Below are 9,801 nucleotides of genomic sequence, written 5' to 3' on the forward strand. Positions count from 1 at the left end.
CGTGACATGCCTTCGGCGCGTCACAGTCCCTCGCCTCGTGCTCCGCAGATCCACAATACCTGCACTTCTTTGTGCCGCACGAGGCGAGGATATGACCATAGGCCATACAACGCCTGCAGAACGGAGGCTGACGGGCATAATGCAACGTCCCCCGGTCAGCCCCCAGGAGAACATAGCCGGAGGATGGAGGCAGCCTCCCAGGCCTTTCGGATCCTCTCTAAGGAGAGCTTGAAAACTTCTCCTCCCATTCCAAAATCCAATGGAGTCCTTGAGATGCCTCGCTGAGGATATATTGTCCATGTATTTCCCCAGGAAAGACCTCACCTCCTCGTCCTTTACATGGGGTTATACATGATAACTGTTACCAACCTAAAACTATTCTTCACCAAGCTTTTCACCATGTAATGACACATGGGCCTCTCTTTCTCCACTTCTTTCACCTTCCGCATTATTTCCTCGTGCTTCTCCTCTGTATAAAACGTTACGTCGTAGGCGACCTCCAAAGGGTTCTCCTGGAGGCAAAACACATCCTTTACCCCCAAATTGAGCACTCCCATCAGCAGGGTCCTTCCGAATGCCTCCCTTCCCAACGGTTCCATATCTTTCTCCTTCCATGCAAAACGTATAGTGTTAGCAAGTCCAATCCCAGGGACCGACGTATACGTGGTGTTCCGTGCCATCTCCTCCCGGAGAATGACACACTCGATATTGCTCTTGCTCTTTTCAAAAAGAAGGAAAACCCAAAAGTACCTTGTCAAATAGAATCCCAAAAGAGATTCTAACCAACTAAAACAAAAATACCGCCCCTCCTATCCTCCGACCTTTTGACTCAGCGAGCTCTGGGGCACCTCGGTACCAAGCTTGATCTGAGCCAAAAGGCCGAGAAGCGATAACCCACAAATTGACCCCTGCACCCGCCGGTCTCCGGGGCCTCGGCAGACCTCATCGGTTTGGCAAAAGTTGGCTCCTCCTCACCCAACGCTTCCCTGGTGACAGGCGGGTGTGTTTTTTTTAAAAGTCGCTAATGCGTCGTTAGGTCACTAGCTCTTTAATCCTAGTGCGACTATTTGTTCAATGCCCGGCAAATACACCAGTCATCGTCGGGCTTGAACTCAATTGCCCGAGCGACTACTTTGAGTGGAAAAAATACGCCGGTCGGTCAGCCGGCTTCAAGTCAAACGCCTGAGCAAAAGTCTCGGCGTCATCTCTGTCAATTTCTCTTGAAACAAGATACCGGGCTCTGCCAGAAGCAAAGCCCTTCCAAAAATACGTTGAACTCGTAAGTGTTCCTCTCCACGGAAGTCTTTAGTAAAAGGCGAAAGGCTTGTGCGTAATGAAGAGAAACCAGAGTCGTATGGAAGTCAGAGGTCGGGGCCCGAGACACACACGGTGCACTCTAGGCCGGGTCCTCGCGGGTGGTCCCCGAACCCACTCTTCCAAGTTTTCGAGGGCTGTGGGTAAAAAGTCACAGACAGACAGACAGACAGACAGACAGACAGACAGATAGACAATCCTGGTGAAGTGATTGTATTTTTGGGGGGGGCTCAAAACACACACACACACACAATCCTGGTGAAGTGATTGTATTTTTGGGGGGGCTCAAAAACACACACACACACACACACACACACACAATCCTGGTGAAGTGATTGTATTTTTTGGGGGCTCAAAAACACACACACACACACACACACACACACACACACACACACACACACACACACTCTCCTGGCCAATGTTTTTTTTTTAAGTAAAATGGCGGGAAAACGGGGACCCCCATGAAGTGGGCTTCGCACTTGTTTCAGTTTGGATGATTCTTCTTTTTCATTCCTTCTCTTCTTCTGCTAGCTGTTTTACATAGCTTGGTGTATTTCTTTTTCCTTGACAATGGGAGAAAAGTGTTGCACCGTTCCCGGAGGTACTGCAATACCCGGTCGGTGCGTGGAGCGGACGAGCAAGCCCCATTTCCGACTCCCTGTTCGAAAAATCCATTTAATATGTAGTCCCCCGATGGGGACGTATCAGATATTAAACTGATAAGAACAGATTTTTTTATTTTTTTTAGAAAAATAATTTATTACATTCAATGCCATTCATACAATACAACACAAAATCATACACTCCATTCAAACGCAAATAATAATGGCATTTTTAATTCACAAACCAAACGAAAACCCAAAACAAAAAACTCAGGGGAGCATCAGCCCTCCCCGTCATCCTAAACACTAACTTTCCCTATCTTCCCGTCCCTAATCTAAAATAACCCCAGCCCTAATCCCCCTTCCTTCTCTTCCGGGCAGCATGCTGCCCCCACTTCGTCTCCTCCCTCTTCATCCTCCCCCTCAAATCTCCTTCCACCCTCCTCACTATTCCTTCCACCCCCCAATCTCTCCCTGTCTTGACCATGTTCTGCCTGGCTTCCCACAGCCCTCGCTTAAAGAGGCTCATGAGAAGCCAGAGCAGAAACCTATCCCTATCCGTCCCCTCGCTCTCCCTACACCTCTCTCTCTAACCTAGCCCAAGTCAAAACAAAATCCCCTCTAACCCTTCCTAACAACACCCGTGCCTTTGCCCATACTACTCCGGCAATGGCACAGTCCCAAAAGACATGGCGCACAGTCTCCTCCCTGCCACAAGAAAGTCTTGGACAGGTGGGGGATCGCGCCAAGCTATGCCGGTACATGGTGGAGCGTACCGGCAAACACTTGTGGAGGCTCAACCAATTCAGGTCCTTGAGCCTGCTGTCTAGACCCCGCGCCTGCACTCCCCTCCCAGACCACCGCCGGGATGCCCACCACAGGTGCTGGACTTACTGCCCGCCTGACCTCCTCGTACAGGTGCCTGTGGTCTAAACCTACTCGGGCGACTTCAACCTCGGGGTGTGCACGCAGCCACTTGGCCGCATGGCCAAAGTGCCACGGCAGCTGTTCCGCCCGAGGACCCGTGTTAGACCACACCATTACGCTTCTCGCCTGATACGAGAAGAACACCCGCAGGAGGTAACCGGACGGGTGTAGTACTGACTGAGCAAGCTCCGTCAACAGAAAAGAAACAAAAATTGCGTCCAGCTTGAGGGGGAGATGTGGTACCCCCTACCTCCCTCCCCGATGGGACAGATCATGCGTGCCCTGGCGACCCACTCGTACCTGCCACCCCACATGAACTGAAACACCAGCCTCACTAGATGCCTCCTCAGGCAAGCCGGCAATGGGTAGATGTACGCCAAGTACAATAGAGATGGCAATACATCCACCTTTAGAACCAGGACCTTGCCTAAAAAAGACAAAGACCTAGCCCTCCACATCGCTAGCTTCCTCTGTACCACTGCGATGCGCATGTTCCAGTTCAGCGTCGCTGAGCCGGAGGTCTCAAAATGGACCCCGAGAATCCTCAGGGCCCCGTTACAGAGAGATAACCCTCCGGGCACATCCGTCCTACCACTCCATCTTCCGAAAAACTTAACGGAAGACTTCACGTGGTTAAGAACCGCTCCCGACGCTTGGGTGAAGTCCCCAATGATGGCAAGGGACCTTGTCAGGCACGAGTCCTTGCAAAGCAGCAAGGAGGTGTCGTCGGCGTACTGCGTCAACTCTGACACGGTGACCGCCACTTCCAGGTATCAGCAATCCCTCCACCCCTGTGTCTGCCCTAATGGCAGCCCCCAGAGGCTCCATGTACAGAACGAAAAGGAGAGCCGAGAGCGGGCATCCCTGCCTGACCCCAGACGAGAGGTCAAAAACGTCACCTAAGTGACTGTTTACGCTAACTCGGCACCCCGCTCCGACATATAAAGTACGGATCCATCCTATAAACTTTTCCCCAAATCCTAATCTACCTAACACCCTGAATAGAAAGGATCTATTCACGCGATCAAAGGCTTTCGCCTGATCTAGCGCTGCTACCATTAAAGGCAGCCCCCTATCTTCTACCCAAGCGATGGAGTCCCTGATCAACTGTAGGTTCCATCTGATCGAGCGACCCTCTACCCCGCACGTCTGATCCTCATGGACGACGTAGGGAAGGGCTGTGCGTAACCGGTCTGCTAAAACCTTTGCAAGTAGCTTGTAATCTACGCACAGCATGGTCAACGGCCGCCAGTTGCCAAGGTCAGTTGCTTCCCCCCTTCTTATAAAGAAGTGACAGCACACCGACCGCCATTGATCCCCCGGGACCCCGTCTCAAGGATGGCCTTCAAGACTTCGAGGACCACTGGTCCAAGTATACCCCAAAACTTGAGGTAAAACTCGGCCGGCAGCCCATCCATCCCAGGCACCTTCCCTTTTCCCATCCTCCTGAGAGCACTCTCAACCTCCTCGAGGGAGATCTGAGCCTCCATCACATCTCTAATGTCCTCCGGCAATCGCCGGACAAGTGTTCTAAAAACACATTTCCCTGCTCTACATCTATTACCCTCTCTTTAAATAAACCTCGGAAATGATCAGTTGTTACCCTGACCATTTCCTCCGGTTTTCTAACTATGCTACCATCTTCTTTCCTCACCCCATGCATTATCTTCCTACTCTGTCTGGCCCTAACCGACTTAAAGAACATAGCGGAACAAGTCTCATTATGTTCTAGAAAGCCATTATGCGCACGCTCCAGGAAAGCTCGAGCCTTCCGCTCCTGCAGCTCCCTGAGCTGCGCCTTCAGGTCAGTGGATCTCTCCCAGTCAAACGACCCGCCGAGGTTGCCTGCCTCGTACTCGAGTTCGAGCAACCTTTGGATACAATCCACCTCCCTCCTTTCCTCCCTTTTTTTCCTCTTACAATATCCTATTATAAAAGCCCTAATCCTTACCTTAACTAAATCCCACCACTCTAACACCCCCTCGCACATGGACCGGAGGCCTTCAAGCCCCCGAAAGAAACCAAAAAGGTGTCAACGAAAGCTTGCTCCTCCAGCACATCCCGATCTAATTTCCAGTACCCCCTACCGAAGAGGCAGACTGGCGACCCCACCTGCAGGAGCACCCCGTCGTGATCTGAGAAGGACACAGGCAACAGCCGCCCAGACAACTGACCCAAAGACCTAGATAGGAAAATGTAGTCGAGCCTCCGCGCAACCCCCGGGAGTTGCGCCATGTGGGACCAGCCATTGTCGGAGTAGAGTGCAGGCCTCCATCAACCAGACCATGGCAAGCCATTAGCCCGGTGATGGCGCCTGCACTACTATCACCCACTAACCCTAAATCTATGTTGAAATCCCCTCCTATCACCAAGTGCCTATTTGTGACACACAGGGGCGCCAGACAGTCCACCATCTCCCTCCTGTCTGCCGCCACCTGTGGCCCATACACCACCACTAACCTATACCTACTATCCCTAATAGTGACATCCACCCCCAACACCCTCCCCTGCATTACAACAAAAGATCCCTCCACCCTCACCTCCCTATTCCCAAACAAAATCCCCACCCCCGTAGAATGCACCCCACCTATACCCCAAACTGACTCTCCCTTATCCCACTCCCTACTAAACCTGATGACATCCCCTCCATCCCTCAGGTGAACCTCCTGTAAAAAACAAACATCAAAACCCACCCCTTCCAAAAAACTAAAAACCGCCCTCCTCTTAACAAAATCCCTCAAACCCCTTACATTTAAACTAAAAATTTTAACAGAAAATGTCCTTTAAATTGAAATTAAACCCTACATCAACAAAATGAAAACCCTAAAATAACAAAAAACAGGAGACTCACCCGATGCCCCCCTGCTTCGTCTCATCCGGCGGGGACGTCTTCTCCTCTCCTGACGTCCCCCCGTCCTCCTCCATCTCTCCAACCCAGGATGCAGGTATGGTGTTAGGCCTTGGAGTTCCCTGCATACTGGGTTCCCCACCAACACCCTCCTCTCCTCTCTCCCTAAAGGCAGCTGGACTGAGGTCGAGAGCAGGGGATCCCACCTCCCCAAGCAGGAGTTGAGATCCCCCCTCAGACACCCAGCCCAGCGCCACGCCCTGGGAGTCTCCCTCCACCAGCTGTTGGGGGGCCGAGGAAAACAGTGATGTCAAAGGTGTTCTTCCCTTCCCCATCACCCGCTTGGCCACCCCCTCACCCCCCTCACCCCCCTCCCTCTCACAGCATGCCGAGCTCCCCCTCTTCCCTTTCTTCTTCGGCTTTGGAGGCAGCGGAGAGACACCACTCCCCCCTCTCCGCCAGCTCCTCCACCATTCCCTCAACTCCTCAACGAGGGCGCTCGACATGCTGTCCCCCCACTCCCTCACCCCCCTCCCTCCTCCTCCTCCCCAGCCCCCGCCACCGGCACCCCTCCACCACCTCTCCCTCCCTTGTCGGTGTCTCTCGTTCCTCCACTCCCCTTCTTCCTTTCAATTCTTCTCCTCCGTCTGCTCCCGTGTCTTCTTTCTCCCCCTGCCCTCCTGCTGTCGCTCCTTGCTCCTCTTCTTTCCGTGCTTGTCTCTTGTCCTGTGACGTCCTTCCTTCTCCTCTTCTTCCCCATCCCCCGCTCCTGCTCCCCCCAGCTGCAGACGCGTATGACCTCTGACGAGCCGGGCACTCCCGCCACAGGTGTGCAGATGAACCACACCCGTGGCACGCCTTAGGCTCGTCGCAGTCCCTCGCCTCGTGCTCCACAGATCCACAAATTCTGCACTTTTTGTGCTACACGAGGCGAGGATATGACCGTAGGCCATACAACGCCTGCAGAACGGGGGCTGACGTGCGTAAAACAACGTCCCCCGGTCAGCCCCCAGGGAGAACATCGCAGGAGGATGGAGGTAGCCATCCTGCCCCTTAGGGTCCTCCCTGAGGAGTGCCTGGAAACCCCGCCTGCCATTCCAGAACCCCAGGGAGTCCCTGAGGAGCCTTGCCGTTGAGACATTATCCATATACCTCCCGAGAAATGCCCTCACCTCTTCATCTTTGACATCTTTTTCAAGACCGTTCTCCCAAACGTCTCCCTCCCGAATGGCTCCTTCTCCTTGTTGCTCCATGCAAACCTTACTGTATTCGCTATCCCTATCCCAGGGACCGTTCTTCTTTGTACTTCTTGCGTCATCTTCTCAGGTATAAAGCTCTCTTCCAAAAAAGAAGCCGCTGGTGGAAAAAAAGAGTATTGAAAAACAATTTCCAATAAAGCAAAAACAAAAAATACCGCCCTCCTATCTCCGACCTTTTGACTCAGCGAGCTCTGGGGCACCTCGGTACCAAGCTTGATCTGAGCCAAAAGGCCGAGAAGCGATAACCCACAAATTGACCCCTGCACCCGCCGGCCTCCCGGGGCCTCGGCAGACCTCATCGGTTTGGCAAAAGTTGGCTCCTCCTCACCCAACGCTTCCCTGGTGACAGGCGGGTGTGTTTTTTTTTAAAAGTCGCTAATGCGTCGTTAGGTCACTAGCTCTTTAATCCTAGTGCGACTATTTGTTCAATGCCCGGAAATACACCAGTCATCGTCGGGCTTGAACTCAATTGCCCGAGCGACTACTTTGAGTGGAAAAAATACGCCGGTCGGTCAGCCGGCTTCAAGTCAAACGCCTGAGCAAAAAGTCTCGGCGTCATCTCTGTCAATTTCTCTTGAAACAAGATACCGGGCTCTGCCAGAAGCAAAGCCCTTCCAAAAATACGTTGAACTCGTAAGTGTTCCTCTCCACGGAAGTCTTTAGTAAAAGGCGAAAGGCTTGTGCGTAATGAAGAGAAACCAGAGTCGTATGGAAGTCAGAGGTCGGGGCCCGAGACACACACGGTGCACTCTAGGCCGGGTCCCCGCGGTGGTCCCCGAACCCACTCTTCCAAGTTTTCGAGGGCTGTGGGTAAAAAGTCACAGACAGACAGACAGACAGACAGACAGATAGACAATCCTGGTGAAGTGATTGTATTTTTGGGGGGGGCTCAAACACACACACACACACAATCCTGGTGAAGTGATTGTATTTTTTGGGGGGGCTCAAAAACACACACACACACACACACACACACACAATCCTGGTGAAGTGATTGTATTTTTGGGGGGGGCTCAAAAAACACACACACACACACACACACACACACACACACACACACACACACTCTCCTGGCCAATGGTTTTTTTTTTAAGTAAAATGGCGGGAAAACGGGGACCCCCATGAAGGGGGCTTCGCACTTGTTTCAGTTTGGATGATTCTTCTTTTTCATTCCTTCTCTTCTTCTGCTAGCTGTTTTACATAGCTTGGTGTATTTCTTTTTCCTTGACAATGGGAGAAAAGTGTTGCACCGTTCCCGGAGGTACTGCAATACCGGGTCGATGCGTGGAGCCGGACGGAGCAAGCCCCATTTCCGACTCCCTGTTCGAAAAATCCATTTAATATGTAGTCCCCCGATGGGGGACGTATCAGATATTAAACTGATAAGAACAGATTTTTTTTTTTTTTAAATCTTATACAATCAATCAATTCAAACACAAATTCCATTAAACATTTCAAAACTATTCAATAATAACCAAACCCAAAAACCAAAACGTCATGAGAGCATCTACCCTCCCCTTCCCACCTACAAACCAAAACCCATACACATATCAAATAACCAAAATTAAACACTCACCCTATACTCCCGACCGACGGGGACGCCTCCTCCACTCCTGACGCTCCACCGTCGGCCACCATCCCCTCTCCCCTAGAAACAAAAACTATTCCCGGCACACCCACACTCTGTGTCTTGTGCCCCCCACTCAAATCCACCACCCGGCCCTCCTCCGAACTCAGACCCGAGCACCCCATGCCCCCAAACAGAAAACTTGCTCCTTCCTCCATCCCCCAATCCTGGGCCATGCCTGGGAGGTCCAGCTCTGCCAGGGGTGTAAAGGAACAGGAAGAAGAGGGAGCCCACGAGGGCCCAGCATCCTCTCCCCCTTGCCCTTCCTTCACCACCACCCTTTTACCACCCTTCTTCCTCCTGCTTTCCGGGCGCTCCCCTTCTTAGGTCTCTTTATTGGTGGAGGGCGCAGCCGAGGGAACATTCCTTTCCTCGTCCGTCAACCCCCCCTCGCTTCATTCATATTGTCCGGCAGCCCCCCACCATCTCCCTCAGCTCCTCCACCCGTGATCTCACCTCTTTACTGTCCCCCCACTCCTTCACTCCTTCTCCTACTGGTCCCGCCACCACTGCCTTCTCTTTCTCCTCCCTTTCTGTCTCTTTCTTCTCCACCACCTTCTTCCCTGTCTCCTTCCTTTCTGTCTTTTTCTCCTCCACCACCTTCTTCCCTGTCTCCTTCCTTTCTGTCTCTTTCTCCTCCACCACCTTCTTCCCTGTCTCCTTCCTTTCTGTCTCTTTCTCCTCCACCACCTTCTTCCCTGTCTCCTTCCTTTCTGTCTCTTTCTCCTCCACCACCTTCTTCCCTCTCTCCTTCCTTTCTTTCTCTTTCTCCTCCACCACCTCTGTCTCCTTCCTTTCTATCTCTTTCTTCTCCACCGCCGTCTTCCCAGTCTCCTTCCTTTCTGTCTCTTTCTTCTCCACCACCTTCTTCCCTGTCTCCTTCCTTTCTGTCTCTTTCTTCTCCACCGCCGTCTTCTCTATCTTCTCCCTCTCTGTTTCCTTCTCCGTCGCCTTCTCCACCGCTGTCTTCTCCGACTCCTCCACTCTCTTTTCTCCTTCCTCCTCCTGCTCCTTCTCTCCTTCAGCCGCCTGCTCCTCCTCTCCTTCAGCCTCCCGCCCCTCCGATTCCACCATGTCCACTTCTTCCTTTTCCTCTTCTGCTCCTGCTGTCGTTCTTTCCTTCTCCCGCCGTGCTTCCCTTTCCTCCGTTCCTGTTCCTGGCTCTTTGTCCCCTCCTCTTCTTCCCCCATCCCCGGCTCTCGCTCCCCCCCCAGCTGCAGA

At 52.5% G+C, this 9,801-nt stretch overlaps 3 non-coding genes and 1 pseudogene across 3 annotated transcripts; all 4 read right to left on the reverse strand.

The window, feature by feature from the left end:
• Window positions 1–1,236: 1,236 nt before the first annotated feature.
• LOC123736357 (U5 spliceosomal RNA) lies at window positions 1,237–1,353 on the reverse strand. Its single transcript, XR_006766073.1, has one exon. It is a non-coding gene; the product is annotated as a U5 spliceosomal RNA (small nuclear RNA).
• A 543-nt stretch (window positions 1,354–1,896) lies between these two features.
• Window positions 1,897–2,074, reverse strand: LOC123736347 (uncharacterized; annotated as a pseudogene).
• A 5,469-nt stretch (window positions 2,075–7,543) lies between these two features.
• Window positions 7,544–7,660, reverse strand: LOC123736358 (U5 spliceosomal RNA). The gene has a single exon (XR_006766074.1). It is a non-coding gene; the product is annotated as a U5 spliceosomal RNA (small nuclear RNA).
• A 532-nt stretch (window positions 7,661–8,192) lies between these two features.
• Window positions 8,193–8,378, reverse strand: LOC123736339 (U2 spliceosomal RNA). The gene has a single exon (XR_006766065.1). It is a non-coding gene; the product is annotated as a U2 spliceosomal RNA (small nuclear RNA).
• Between the last annotated feature and the right edge of the window lie 1,423 nt (window positions 8,379–9,801).

Source organism: Salmo salar, unplaced genomic scaffold (genome assembly GCF_905237065.1).
Source record: "Salmo salar unplaced genomic scaffold, Ssal_v3.1, whole genome shotgun sequence".
NCBI classification, from domain to species: Eukaryota; Metazoa; Chordata; class Actinopteri; order Salmoniformes; family Salmonidae; genus Salmo; species Salmo salar.